General features: G+C 38.2%; 1 protein-coding gene across 1 annotated transcript in view; it reads left to right on the forward strand.

Moving 5' to 3' along the window:
• LOC106087865 (protein kinase 4) overlaps positions 1–16,687 on the forward strand; it is a 112,778-nt gene that overhangs the window by 40,889 nt on the left and 55,202 nt on the right. The gene's annotated exons all lie outside the window — the stretch shown is intronic.

Raw genomic sequence — 16,687 nt, forward strand, 5'->3', positions numbered from 1 at the left:
CATACCACACCTGTATGTTATTTTCGCACGACATAACCTAAAATGTGAGCAAAAGCTGGGACCGAATTACCGCATACGTGATCGAGTATGCTTTTGTATCGAATGAGATTTCGTCACGCATCGCATGGATGTATTACCGCACACGAAAGCTATCGTATTGAAATTTTTCAAGTGGCTAGCGATTATTTTTTGCATCAGAGTTGATTTGAACATATGTTTATGGAAAAACAAAACAACGCAAATACACAAATAAAAATTAACATCATAACAAAAGGCGGGATTTTGTAACAAATATAAATTTATTGAAATTATTGGATACAAACGTGAATTTATAAATACAAAAAGCATGGCATACATTGCTCTTGTTGTGCTTGTCGTCCTCTGATTCTGAGAAGGACAATAACTTTGTGCGTATTCCCAGAGAAATGATAGATAAAAGTGATCCAATGTCATTGCCAAATAAAGCGTACGTAAATAATCTAAATAAAACATATATGTATATTATTAATAAGAAATGCATGTTATTTAGATTTACAGGGTAGATGACAAACGACCACATTTTTTGTGTGCAAATATTTTTTATTGATTCAAAGTACGAAAACATGTGAAAATGTTTTTGATTCCATTCACTTTTGCCCGGAAATTACCACAAGTTCTATTATCTTTTGTTCTGGGTCGTTAAAGAAGCGAATTGCAAGCAGCACGAATGTAATCTGCTGGTATGTTGGCCCATTTCTGCACAATGTATTTCTCCAGCGTATCCATACGGGCATATATCTTAATAAAAAAGTCTGTCGGATTGACATGTGGCAAATTGGTCAGCCACTCTATGGACCAAATAAAGTACGGAACATGATTTTTTTGCCATTCTTGGTTTACACGTGCTAAAGCACGCTCGGCACCGTGCTTGTTGGTACGTCCATGGTCTGGGACAGAAATATTTGCTTGCCCACAGATCCAAAACAGCGACGAACATGTTTGATAATAAATTGCATTTTCATTGACACATTTCTCTTACGTTTCTCCATTATTTGGCATCATTTGTTCTTTAGATTTTCGATTTGGATTTTCGGATGGCCATGAATTGAGCCATTTCAACCTTTTGTAGCCCATTTAATTTGCATAAATTATTCCTAAATACGAAGAAGTATGTATTTATTTATTTCATATTATAATTACACTCTAAAACTTACATTTTTACTTTGGTTCTAATTATTTATATCAAGTAACAATTCTACGATTGCTCCAGAGCTCACGAGTGGATTTCAAACAGCTGATGCTCGATTACGCTCTAGTTAACGAATGCCATAATCTCGAATGTCGAAAGTGCTTATTCGTTAACGAATGCGGTAATGCCGAAACAAAAATTTTCGAACAATTTTACTTGTTCACGTATGCGGTAATTCGGCCCCTGTTTTTTTGTATGCGTACAAATTTTTCAAGTTGATTTTCTTTTTATTCGACTGCTTACAAAAACAGCTGATTCTGTATGTTTTTGTAAGAAGGAATAGAGGACGCTCTAATAAAAAAAAAAACAAAATTATCACGTGCTATTTTGAAAAGTGATTTTCATATGTAAGTTTCGTTTGTATCACAAGACATGTACATTATACAACTCTACATGTGCTAAATTTGACATGTTATAAGACAACTACATACCGTGCAATAGCGCCTTTAGAAAATATTAGATAATAATAAAAATTTTCTAATATCTGACTGTCTAATACCATTTTGTGTTAAACTACATAAATTTACAGTTGTCCAATTTTTCAATGATAAATTTCTGATGTGATGATTTTTTTGAATGACTTTTTCAAATAGATAAGTGCTAAATTAAATTATAAACCGATATAGGCCGCCATGTGCGGTCATAAAAAAATACGAAATAATTTCAGTCAAAACGAGTAATAATTGCTCCCTCCTGAGGCTCAGTAAGTCAAGTTGGGAGATCGGTTTAGATAGCAAATATATCAAGTTATGGACTGATTTAGACCAAAATTGACACAGCTGTTGGAAGTCATTACAAAGCGTGACACGCGACATTTCAGCCAAATCAGATAAGAACTGCGCCCTCTAAAAGCTCAAGTAGTGTATCGGGAGATCGGTTTATAAAGCAGCCATATCGGTTTATGATTTATTGATCCATACTTGGCACAGTTGTTGGAAGTCATAACAAAACACTACGGGCAAAATTTCAGCCGAATCGGATAAGAATTGCGACTTCTCGAAGCACTAGAAGTCAAATCGGTAGATTAGTTTATATGTCAGCTATCAAAACGTGGACCGATTTAGCTCATTCCCAATCCCAAACGACCAACAACAATAGGAAGTGGGTTTGTGCAAAATTTCAAACGACTAGCTTTACTCCTTGGGAAGTTAGCATGCTTTCAAAAGACAGACGTGGCTAGATCGACTTAAAATGTCATGACGATCAAGAGGTTGACAAACAGAATAACGAAATTTGTATACCCCTATCGTATGGTGGAGAGTATACAAATATTTTAATAAAAGTCAAAATATCGTTGAATGTTGAGAAATATTCTTTGGGAATGTCATCCGAGGCGCCAAATCATCCACGGCGTTGGGCCTCGACGGAATCTCTACACTGATGCTGAAGAATCTGGATTTAACTTGAGTTGAGTACCTTACTACTGTCCTCAACCTGTCTTTAAACAATATTATAGTTTCCAATGTCTGGAAATGGGCAGAGTGATCTCGCTACTGAAGCCTGGAAAGGACCCGAGCTTGGGGGAGTCGTACAGACCGATGTCCCTTCTCTCACTAGTAGGAACGACGCTTGAGGTATTACTCCTCCCGAGCCTCGCAGGAGAATTTCCATTTGCCGAGCAACAACATGGATTCCGAAGACTGCATACCACAACAACTACTTTGCATGCATTTACCGCACATATTTGCCGTGGCTTCAATCAGCCCAGGCCATGTGATAGGACGGTCCTCGTGGCACTGGACCTACTCAAGCCATTCGACACGGTCAGCCTTGCCAAACTATTTAAGGACAACAAGTCCCTCCAGTCAGGCCTGAAACGCTGGTTCGTGAATTATTTGTGTGGTCTCCAATCATTTGTGGAATTTAGGGATATGAAGTCGAAACACCGTAGAGTGAGTTCCCCAAGGCGGGGTGATATCTCCGGCACTGTTTAACCTCTACCTATCCACCATTCCACCGCCTCCAGACCGTAGGCGGACGATTGTGCGATCATGGCAACAAGCTACCCCACTGATTGTTGACATCTGCGATGGGTTGACCATCTACCTTATCTAATACACATTTTCCCCACAAGCAACAGCAATTTGCGATAAAGTAGAAACAAAGACCTCAAGTCACTTGCCCAAAGGCACTTAGGGTGCAAACAAAGAAATCTTGTTGACCACGTACAAATCAATTGGCCGGTCTGTGTTAAGTTATGCAGCGCTAGTGTGGTCTCGCCAGCTCTGTGACACGCAGTGAAATAATATTCAGATCTGCCACAATGCCGCTCTTCGAACTGCGACGGTCTGTCTCCTCAGTTCTTATGTGGACCACCTCCATCAGGAGGCAATGGTCCTACCAGTGCGAAGACATAACTACATGCTGTCTAAGCAATGCCTTTTGGGCTGTTATCGCAGAAAACATCCAAATCATCATCTTGTGGATAGGTATCCACCGCCCAGAAGCCTTAAGGTAGATTTACATGATCTAGAGCGTGAGGTTCAGCGCTACAAGAGAGAACCTCTAGATCAAGTGGCATATCATGCGGGTCTAGACAACATTCATGCAGACACGGTAACAGATGCGGTAAATAGCTACCGGGTGAATGTAGTCCTGTAGAACGACCGCCACCAGTTGCACCTAAAGAAATTGACCTTCCCCGGCAAACCAGAGTAGTTCTGGCTCAATTACGATTCGGAAGATGCAGCCGCCTCAATTCCTACAGAGCAAGGATTGACGCAGACGTGCAAGATGTATGTCTTAATTGTTACCAGGTACCACACGACACTTGTTTAACTGCCCAGCCAGACCCACTCGAATCAGACCCAGATCGCTCTGGACGCACCCCATCTTAGCCGCAGAGTTCCTGGATCTGGACACTCAAAAGAATCAAGCAGACGAAAGATAGAACACAACAAACTGCTACAACAACAACTACAACATTGTACCTTAGTTAAAGAAACGGGAAAATCCGTGCACTTATATAGACGTATCTGGATATATGTGCAACGTTATCTTCATCTATTTAATTCTCCTTATTATGTTTTTTTTCACGAATGGACTTTTAGTCAAATTGGGATAATATATGAGTCAAATGAAAGGTATTTGGATTAACAATACGAATTTGGGAGTTAATTATCCGAGTGACCTCCTTCCACCAAAAACACTCGGGCGAAAAGACGATTCTAAGGAAAAATGTTGGGATGAAAATAGTAATCAAATTGCAGATTTTGCCCACTTCTTCCCATTTATCAATGAGTGCAATCCGATTCAAGTTTAAGCTCAATAATAAGGGGCCTCCTTTTTGTAGCCGAGTCCGAACGCCGTGCCGAAGTGCGACACCTCTCTGGAGAGAAGAAGAAGAAAATTGAACCTTATAGAGGTCAACAAATCATATCATAAGAGTGACTTATATGGGAGCTATATTCAAATAAACATCAATAATATCTGCGCAAAATTAAAAACCGATAACTCGATTGGTTTGATAGCTAAGAGTGATGTCGTCAGACGGACATGACTTGGTTGTATGTCATAACGATCAAGAATCTCAGAGAAATATGTATGTTAGTAAAAATAGGAAAATTTGAACATGTTTTTACAAAATAACAACAGAAATAAACAACTTTTGAAATCATATTTATGATTTTAAACGAAAAATGTATGTTTTTGAAACTGTTGAAAATTTGTATTCAAAACAAAATTTGTATAAGTTCAACAATTTTTTACGATTTCCTTCAAAAGTTGAAAGTTTATAATTTAAAATCAGCAAACTTATTTCTCTGTTTGCGCTTTTTTTTTTTTTCTTAAAATCGTATTGAGATTCCATTGCAGGATGTTATCCGACTTTAGACCATTATTTAATGTTTTCTATTCAAAGAGTAGTATAGCAAAAATCCTTTAAAAGTCAGCAAAAAGTGTGTTGTTGCCAGATGCATTTGACTGGTTTCCTGTATCGCGATTTCATTTTCGACCAAGAAAAATCATCAGCAGTAGATGTCGTAAGGGAAGTAAGATTTGATTTGTTTTCTATTGCGCTTATAAATTAAGTCGTCTTAAAGAGCCCTGTTCAAATTCAGATGTGTGCTTTACCACTTACTCTAGTTGGAATGGTTGTAAAACACCATGATCCATTTGACATCTCTTGCTGATGATTTTTCTTGGTCGAAAATTAAATCGCGATACACACTTTTTGCTGACTTTTAAGTGTTTTTTGCTATACTATTCTTTGAATAGAAAGCATTAAACAATGGCCTAAGCCTGACCATTATCCTCCAATGGAATCCCAATAAAACTCATTTTTCTCGAAAGCAGATGCAAGAGGAGATCCCTGTGGCCTCAAGTTATTAATTGAGATACCAGACTTTATTGGCACCAGAGATGATCTGTTAGTCGGTTTTTAGGTTTTCGACTGTCAAAATGTTTTACGTCGAAAACGCCATAGACTTGTATAGAACGTATAAAAAGTAGTAAACGGCATATCCTCAACCTCCGGAGCAGTTTTATTCGCAAATGCCGCCAGTATGTAAAAGTGAGGGGGAATAATAGTTAAAAAATGTTTTTGATGTTCTCGCCAGAATCGGAATTCTGTTTTCTGTTATTGGAGCACTTTCTAATCTATGTTCCAGTGTTGCCATATTCATAAATTTACAAAGTAGTTGCACGATTTCCTAAGTATGTTTAACTTCCGCCAAAAACAATTTTTATGCTAGGTTTAGACGTTTTTGACGTATGTATTATACATCATACGTTACAACTCACTGTTCCAAATTCCAACGAAATCAATTAAAAAACAAAACTCTTTGTCGAGAAGAAGTAATGTCGGGAAATCGGTCTATTTGGTTGAAGGTGTTGAAAGAATCCTTCTCCCATTAAATGCAACGCCAAACTGTCATGACCCAGAATATATTGTACTCCAATGAAAGGACGTGTCAGAGGGCAATCCCCCTCCCCCTATCCTATCAAAAAAAAAAAGGAATTAAGAATAATATGTGAATAATATAAAATAAATAATCATAATTAGAAATAAAATGTCTTTCCGGATTCTATTCGATATTCTGAAGGAATTTTTCTTACGACAGTTTTGAATGAGATCCGAGCGATGTCTAACGGCCTTTTCGTATAGGTTATTTTTTTATTTTTCTTCCGACAGTTCGGAAGGATTTCTGAACTATTTCTGCACTGTTTGCCTGTAGGAATTTTTGTTCCAAAAGTTCCTAAGAATTCTAGACGATGTCTGAACGTCCTGTCGTAAAGTTTATTTTTAAATTTTTCTTTCGATAGTTCGGAAGGAATTCTGAGCGACGTCTCCGTATCGAATATTTCAGTGTTTTTCTTACCATATTTATTTGTTTGAACCGTTAGGAATTTTTTTTTGACAGTTCTGATGAAATTCGAACGTATTCGGAACTTTGTGTCGGATTTCTTTTGTCTTTTTTTTTGTTTGCTTTTGTGACACAATTTTGTTTTTACCGGTAGAAAAATGTTCCCGACAGTTCACAAGAAATCCTGAACCATGTCTGAACTCGTTGTCCAATGTTTTTGTGTTTTTGTGCTTGTTTTTTTGCATCGAGAACATATCCCGTCCTAAATCTGGCGACATTTGTGAGGTAATGTAAAAACTTCTCCCCAAAGAGGTGTAGGCGAGCCGTGTGGAAAACGTATAAAAAGGAGATCCTTAATAGATTGTTTAAGACATTTTGTATTTTGAACCATCGGAAAACGTATCAAATTCTGTAAGAATTCGGTTCGAATTCGATCAGACAAATCGGTAAGCACATCCGAATTCTAAAAAATTTTATTCCAAAATTCGTTCAGAAATCGGTAAGACAAGTCGCAACACACATCCGTATCCATTAAGACTTAACATCAGAATTCGGTCAGAACGACAACTATGAATTCCGAATTTGCCATAAGTTTGGTTCACAATACTGTAAGCATCCTGTCAGAAACTTCGGCAGAAACATCAGATTTCCCTCCGAAATTCCTTTCCAAATCGTTTCACCATACCACTCCATGTATTTTTTGGTTAAGAATTCGGATAAATTTTCCAACTTTCGTTCCAACTTCTGACCAAATTCTGAACGTTTGGTTCACTGGGTAGATTGGTCTTTATGGCTGCTACGAAGACAGTTCGATTTAGCTCATCATCGATATAAATTGAGGTCACTCTAAATTTTCGACCTCTTAATATTATTCAATACGGTATCTCAGTTAAAGGGCCTACTACTACCAAAGTTGGCCGGATATAGCTAGTAAACAAAGAAGCATATACTATTTGCTAAGTACATCTTCTATTATATAACAAGTAAAAGGGTGCTAAGTTCGGCCTGGCCGAATCTTACATACCCTCCACCATGGATCGCATTTGCCGAGTTCTTCTCCCGGCATCTCTCCTTAGGCAAAAAAGGATTTAAGAAAAGATTTGCTCTGCTATTATTATATTACTACATGTTGGAGACCTGTATAAAATGTCAGTCAATTCGAATAAGAATTGTGCCCTTTGGGGGCTCAAGAAGTAAAATAGAGAGATCGATTTATATGGGAGCTGTATCGGGCTATAGACCGATTCAGATCATAATAAACACGTATGTTGATGGTCATGAGAGGATTCGTAGTACATAATTTCAGGCAAATCGGATAATAATTGCGATCTCTAGAGGCTCAAGAAGTCAAGATCCCAGATCGGTTTATATGGCAGCTATATCAGGTTATGAACCGATTTGTACTATACTTGGCACAGTTGTTGGATATCATAACAAAACACGTCGTGCAAAATTTCATCCCAATCGGATAAGAATTGCGCACTCTAGAGGCTTAAGAAGTCAAGACCCAAGATCGGTTTATATGGCAGCTATATCAAAACATGGACCGATATGGCCCATTTACAATACCAACCGACCTACACTAATAAGAAGTATTTGTGCAAAATTTCAAGCGGCTAGCTTTACTCCTTCGGAAGTTAGCGTGCTTTCGACAGACAGACGGACGGACGGGCAGACGGACGGACATGGCTAGATCGACATAAAATTTCACGACGATCAAGAATATATATACTTTATGGGGTCTCAGACGAATATTTCGAGTAGTTACAATCAGAATGACGAAATTAGTATACCCCCCATCTTATGGTGGAGGGTATAAAACTGAAATTGTTGCGCTTTGTTTGTTTGTTAGTTTGTTTGTCTGTTCCGTATAGACTCAAAAACAGCTGAACCGTTTTCATGAAATTTTCACAGATAGTAGAGATTGGGTCCCCGGTTTGATATCCGAAGGGGGGTATCCCCTTACCCCAAAAGTACTACCAAAAAATAAAAGTGGACTGATCGGGACAATATGGGATTTAAATGATAGGTATTCAAGAGTAGAGTATGAATTTCATAATAAAAGTTGGGTTTAAGTACCATGGGGCCGCCCCAGCCCCAAAACCCCATAAAATAGATTTATTTGACGATCATGACAATGTGGGACTCGAATGAAAGGTGTTCGGGAGTAGATTATGAATATGGTCAGGAAGTAGGAATAGGCTTTATAATTTATTGATAATTTATTGATAACCGTTACCCAATCAAAAGTGGACCGATAAGGACAATGTGGGTATCAAATGAAAAGTATGCGGGAGTAGATAGCGAATCTGGCTTACAAATTCATGCCGAAGTATAGGGGGTAACCCCACCCCACAAAAACGCCCAAAATGGGCACATGAGCCAATCACGGATATATGGGACTCGGTTTTTTTGTTCCGCATAGACTGAAAAACGGCAGAACCGATTTTCTCGAAATTTTCACATATTGTATAGGTTGGTCTGGAAGGAAATCTAAGCTATATAATTTTTCGGTATCGGAAGGGGGACGGACCCTCCCCCCTTACGTCAAAAAACACAACACAATATAGGTATCAAATGAAGGGTATTGGAGAGTAGAATACGAATATAGTATTAAAATTTGAGTCTAAGTACCCATCGGGCCGCCACAACCCCAAAACTCCCCCAAAAAGACATAGTGGACGTTCATGTCAATATGGGGCTCAAATGAAAGGAAAGGAGTTGATTTCGAATCTGGCATACAAAATCAGATCGAAGTATAGGGGGTCACGACAACCCTCAAAAACGGCTAAACCGATTTTCTTTGGCTAAACCGATTTTCTTAAAATTTTCATAGATTGTGTACGTTTGTCTGGAAGAAAACATAGGCTATATAATTTTAAGATATCGGGTGAAGGCGGACCCTCCCCCTTACCCCAAAAACGCCACCCATATCCGAAAGTGGTCCGATGGGCACAATAAGGGTACCAAATGAAAGGTATTGGAGACCAGAAAAGAAATATCGTATTAAAATTTGGGTCCAAGGACCCAGCGGGCCCCAACCCCAAAACTCCTCTAAACAGATATATTCCAAATTCATGTCAATATGGGACTCAAATGAAAATTATTAGGCAGTAGATTTCATAAAACATTAGGTCCAAGTAATGGGAGGTCGCCCATCCCCAAATACTCCCAAATTGGCATATTAGCCGACCATGGCTATATAGAACTCAAATGAAAGGTATTAAGGAGTAGATTACGAATATGACATTACATTTTGCGTTCAAGTCTAGATGGCACTTTTCCTCCTAAGGATACGTCAAATGGGTTATTTGACCCATTATGACAATATGAGACTCAAATGAAAGGTATTTGAGAGTAGAAAACGAATTTAATATCCGATTTTGGAGCCAAGTGTTTTGGGGTACGTTCTAAAGCACCCCCTATACTGAACTTTATTTCCGTTGTGAATAAAACACGAATTCAATATCTATTTTCAGTACAATGTGCCGGTGGCCGCCCCAGCCTCCAAACGGTTTATATTTACCGACCATGGTAATATGGGGCTCAAATTAAAGGGATTTGGAAGTGCAGAACGAATTTGATATCCACATTTGAGTCGAAACGTCTCCTAATGAGAACATTACCCCAAGGAAGAACATTACCACCAGGAACCGAGAAGGGGCAAATTCTCACACATCAATGCGTGCTTTCCGATTCATGTTTAAACTCAATGATAAGGGTCCTTTTTTTATAGCCAAGTCCTGCAATGCGTCACCTCTTTGGGGAAATTTTTTTAAATGACTATGAATGGCATTGCACCTCGCAAATGTCGCCAACATTAGAGGGGATAAACACCCCTTTATCCGAGGTTTTCAACAGGATTCAAACACGCTCAGCGTCATAGGGTACAATGGCACGAATTCGATATCCGCACCCTAAAAAGATATAAGAGAGTTAAAGACGGCGCAGCGGCAACTGTTGGTTGACTATAGGTTGATGACGGCTAGCTTGAATACAATTTAGTGAAATATTTTCAGCTTCATACCAAGTTTATGATTGCGGTTGCCTTGAGCTAAAATTTAACAACACCAACTGTATGATGTTTCACTTTTTATAGTTTTTGGACTCCATTTCTACGCCTCCTCTTGTCTTTATTTTTTTTTAATCATATTCTAAACTTTTGCGTCAGAATAGATAAAAAAATTTTCAACAGCTAAATGTATTTAGTTAACAAACCTATTTGTTTAAAGTGTCACAAAAAATAAGTAACTAAAATAATTAAACTTCCAAACAGACAAACAGATAAAAAATTTTATGTAATTTGGCTGATTTTAAAAATTAAAATATTGCATACGGCTACATTCTCATTTTGGATACGACATACGCTCAGAGCTTTCAGTCCGCTTCCGCCATAGCGAAGATGGATATCGTTTTACCTGGCCTATTTGGCTTGGCTTCAACCGGAGACTATTGAATTGTTGCTTTCGAAAAAAAAATTGTTTGTACTCTATCGGCAGTTATTCATGGACACTAAGTTTCCATTGATGGAGCGCAGGGGAAGCTGTTCTTTTCCGATCTTCGAGATATTGCAAATAAATCTTTTATAAATCACCTCAAATGGTTCCGATTAGACGTTCATCGTACATAAATGTCATACTAATAGGAAAAAGACGTTGCAAAATGTGATTTTTTAGGAGCCATAGGAAAGTTTTTCAAAGAATAAAAAAAAAAATATTTTATGCAAATGTTGACCGTGACTGCGCCTCAAATGGTTCATCCGCAATATACAATTTTGGCATACTCTTCCCAACAAATGGTCCAACCGCTAAGTCCAATTTTGGCATACTCTTTCCAACATTTCGGCCGGTATCTCAGGAATAAATGCTTCAATGTTATCTTCCAATACGTCAATTGAAGCAGGCTTGTCTGTATAGACATGAGCTTGAAGGTAGCCCCACAAAAAATAGTCTAAAGATGTTAAATATAAGGCGATTCGATAAAAAAAAATTTAACGCACAAAACAATTTAAAAAATTTCACAAAAATTGCATTTCCAAGCGATTTGTGCACGTCCTTTTTTAGAACTTAAATGGAATAAATTTTATTTTAGTCATTAATAGGCAAAAGTTTATACATTCGCGCAACAGGAAATAATTTTGGAAAAAAATCAAAAAGACCTCACCCTAATGTACATACCACATAGACAGACGTCTGTGGTGCAATATGGTAAGGCGTTTGTAAACATCCACTGGATGGAAAACAAGTTCAATCCTCAGTAACACACAACATTTTGCAATCTTTAATAAACAAGTAAAAACGTACCAAGTTCGGCTGGACTGAATCTTGAGAACCCACCACCATGGATGCTACTCAAATACTCCATATATGAACATAGTTGAAGGGCGAATGTGTATTTTATTTAACAAATTTCTGCCACATCAGACAAAAATTTAAGCTTTTAGAAGCCTTGGAAGACTAATCGGGAGATCGGTTTATATGGGAGCTATATCAGGTTAAAGACCTGTTTTAAACCGTGCTTGACACGGTTGTTGGAAGCCGTAACAGAGCACTACGGATAACAATTGCGGATTCCAGGGTCTAAAGAATTCAAATCAGGAGATTGGATAGACCGATTTGGATCGCACATAGAACGGTTGTTGGAAATAATAAAACATAACGTACAAAATTTCAGCCAAATCGGATAACAATTGCAGCCTCTAGAGGCTCAAGAAGTCATATCGGAAAATCGGTTTATATAGGAGCTATATCAGGTTATTGACCGATTTGGGTTGTTGAAAGTTGTAATAGAACATAATCTGCAAAGTTTTAGTCAAATCGTACAAAAATTACGGCATCTAGGGGCTCAACACGTCAAATCGGGGAGCTATATCAAGACATAAATCGATTTAGAGCATACTATGTACGAGTGTTGGAAGTCGTAGGCTTCTAGGGGCTGAAAAAATCAAGTCGAAGGACCACTTTATACGGATCGATATTGCAATCCCCAACGACCGTCATCAAGAGAAGTATATTTGCAAAATTTCAAGTGGTTGGATGTACGCTGTAGCATTCGACCGCTATTGTGATCAGTGTTGCCGTTTTTCGTAGGTTCCTACTAAAATTGGTAGGTTTTTCTCTTGGCAGGTTGGTAGGCTGACCTCAATTTTTGGTAGGATTTTCCAACATATAAATACAAAGTTAATCACTGAAAAAATTCGTCGGGGATAACCTAAATTTATTTAACTTCTTGTCGTTTCTGTGTATTCTTTAAGAGTGCAGAATAATACCATGGATGGTCGAGGGGCCAAATACTATTTTAAGAGGTCCCATTGCATCAAAAGGGCAAAAGTTCTGATATTGACTGTGACTGGTACGAGTGTCAAGGGATCTCTTCCAAATTCTGGGTAAAAAATGCGGCTTTTGTGCGTTCAATAGAAAACAGGGCTATATGGCAGCTGCATACAAATATAGCAAATCTGGTCCTGCTCAGTTGTTCTGCAGTCCATGCATCTCACTGTAATGGCGAAAATTGGTAGCAAAAGCGCTTTTCTGGTCTCAAATCCTTAAACCTGGAGATCGTTTCATCCAAACTCAGCACGGCTGTTTATTGAAATCGTGACAAAAATATGACTTTTATAAACTTAAGGTTTCCTATCGATCGTCTATGAATATATCGACGGGCTAGTATATATATTTTCTTTGGTTGCAAATGTATAATTTGATGTATTGGAAATGGAATCGCAAAATAGCCAACTCTTCGGTGGGGGGTATAAAACATATATGGCGTTCTTGACTTCTAGAACATTTGTTAGGTTTTAATCGGATTTGGTAGGATTTTTCTCAAATGTTGCTAGGAAATAAATTTTTTTGAGTGGCAACACTGATTGTGATTTCGAGGTGTTATACACGAAATGACTAGTATACCTGCCATCCTATGGTGGTGGGTATAGAAATTGTATACTATACATTGTCAGGTTGTGGACGCTGGGTTACGCTTTCGAACGTTTCGTTCACAAAAACTGAACATAACATCTGCGTGTTGACTCATTTTTATGACCAATTTGAGTCAATTTGGCAAGGCCGTGGTTAACTATTTCTATGGGTGTATTTAGACAGAAGAACCTGAAAATGCACGGTGTGGAATACATAAGAATTATACATCCACTATATACTTGCTCTCAAAAAACAAAACAGCAACAAAATGGTCTTGGGAATGCGGGCAAAAGTTTAGAAAATTTTAATTTAAATTTAAAACAAATTGTAGAATATCATAAGCAATATAAAAATCTTATTTCAAAAACAGCAATTCATTTTGCATTATTGGTTCCCTATTCGTAATCTGTAGCTAAAAATGCGTTAGAAGAGATGACTTTTGTCATTACCCTCTAAAGTCTTATATTTAAAATAAACAAAACAACTTTTGGATCTTTGGTTCTACTGTGTGCTATTAACGGGTGTATCCATATCTACTATTAAGGTTGCGTATAATGAAGTTCACTTAATATACTCATATGAGGTATATGTGTAGATTGTAGTGCCCTGTGCATTATATATTCATACTTGTATACCCTGCGGTATGGGATGCATGTATAATTACGTTTTAGTAAACAAACCTTTATCTTTTAAAAATTCACTTGGAAGTAAAATATAAAAATTATTATTATTATTATTAATTGTATGTTCTTGTATGGACATTTCAATGGAAGGCTTTTTATTCAGCTGATAAGTACGTTCTTTTGCACTCTCGCTGTAATGAATCTGTAAATAATAATAACGAATGGGGTACATTTGTATAAAACGCTGGTTGTGTGGCCATAAAATTCCCCGAGCAACACCACCTAACCTTCTTCTACCTCAATGATAAGGGATTGGTTCTTTTGCTGGCTGGGGTATCAGGCAAAGGCAAATAAGCAAATGATTCACTTAAATTTCTATGCGAACTTTGTAGATAATAAAATAAACAAGTAAAAGCGTGCTAAGTTCGGCCGGGCCGAATCTTATATACCCTCCACCATGGATCGCATTTGTCAAGTTCTTTTCCCGGCATCTCTTCTTAGGCAAAAAAGGATATAAGAAAAGAGTTACTCTGCTATTAAAACGATATCAAGATATGGTCCGGTTCGGACCAAAATTAAATTATATGTTGCGTTAAGAATTGCGCCCATTGGGGCTCCCGAAGTAAAATAGAGAGAACGATTTATATGGGATCTGTATCGGGCTATAGACCGATTCAGACCATAATAAACACGTTTGTTGATGGTCATGAGAGGATCCAACGTACAAAATTTCAGGCATATCGGATAATAATTGCGACCTCTAGGGGTCAAGAAGTCAAGATCCCAGATCGGTTTATATGGCAGCTATATCAGGTTATGAACCGATTTGAACCTTATTTGATCCAGTTGTTGAAAGTAAAAATAAAATACGTCATGCAAAATTTCAGCCAAATCGGATAGAAATTGCGCCCTCTAGAAGCTCAAGAAATCAAATCCCCAGATCTGTTTATATGACAGCTATATCAGTTTATGAACCGATTTGAACCATACTTGGCACAGTTGTTGGATATCATAACGAAATACTTCGTGCAAAAATTCATTCAAATCGGATAAGAATTGTGCCCTCTAGAGGGTCAAGAAGTCAAGACCCAAGATCGGTTTATATGGTAGCTATATCAGGTTATGGACCGATTAGAACCATACTTGGCACAGTTGTTGGGTATCATAACAAAACACGTCGTGCGAAATTCCATTCCAATCGGATAAGAATTGCGCATTCTAGAGGCTCAAGAAGTCAAGACCCATGATCGGTTTATATGGTAGCTATATCTGGTTATGGACCGATTTGAACCATACTTGGCACTGTTGTTGGATATAATAAGAAAACACGTCGTGCGAAATTTCATTTCAATCGGATAAGAATTGCGCACTCTAGAGGCTCAAGAAGTCAAGACCCAAGATCGGTTTATATGGCAGCTATATCAGGTTATGGACCGATTTGAACCATACTTGGCACAGTTGTTGGATATCATAACAAAACACGTTGTGCAAAATTTCATTCTGATCGGATAAGAATTGCGCACGCTAGAGGGTCAAGAAGTCAAGACCCAAGATCGGTTTATATGGCAGCTATATCAGGTTATGGACCGATTTGAACCATACTTGGCACAGTTGTTGGATATCATAGCAAAACACGTCATGCAAAATTTCGTTCCAATCGGATAAGAATTGCGCACTCTACAGGCTCAAGAAGTCAAGACCCAAGATCGGTTTATATGGCAGCTATATCAAAACATGGACCGATATGGCCCATTTACAATACCAACCGACCTACACTAATAAGAAGTATTTGTGCAAAATTTCAAGCGGCTAGCTTTACTCCTTCGGAAGTTAGCGTGCTTTCGACAGACAGACGGACGGACGGACGGACGGACGGACGGACGGACAGACGGACGGACATGGCTAGATCGACATAAAATGTCACGACGATCAAGAATATATATACTTTATGGGGTCTCAGACGAATATTTCGAGTAGTTACAAACAGAATGACGAAATTAGTATACCCCCCATCTTATGGTGGAGGGTATAAAAAAATCTCATTCTTTTGCTATTCAGACGTTAATGGGTTGATGGAGTTCTAATTTGGTGTTCCAAGTAGATAGCAGAACGGTGGATTCAAGTGGATGACTCAGAGTTGTAGTTTTTTTTTTGGAAATAGGATTTATAAGTCAGTGTCTGTTCCCAGCTTAAGTGCGGCTGGAAGCAGTCATCGAAACTTCAAGCAAGAGGCCCACAAAATCAAGGGATACATGTGCGATCTTACATCATCCATGCGGTTGGGACACTGGGTCAGTAACCCGCAACCAGAAAGCTAAACAATTACTCTGAGAAAAAAAAGAGAAGTTAAAGCGGGCGTTGACGAAGGTTAGGTTTAAGTGGCAGTCTGCCATCAGACTCACTTAGACGTTTTGTCCATTGTGATATGACAGGAACACAAGAAGGAAGATGCCTTCTAGTTCCTACCGTTGAACCAGACAGATTGCTTTAAAAATCCCAATATCTTCCGAATGTTCACATCCGCTAAATCAGACATGTTCTCAGAGAAATGAGAACCTAAAGTGGAACTCCTTCTAACTGGTAGTACGGAACACACACACAGAAGATGTTCTATAGTCT

The sequence above is a fragment of the Stomoxys calcitrans genome, chromosome 1, assembly GCF_963082655.1.
Source record: "Stomoxys calcitrans chromosome 1, idStoCalc2.1, whole genome shotgun sequence".
NCBI classification, from domain to species: Eukaryota; Metazoa; Arthropoda; class Insecta; order Diptera; family Muscidae; genus Stomoxys; species Stomoxys calcitrans.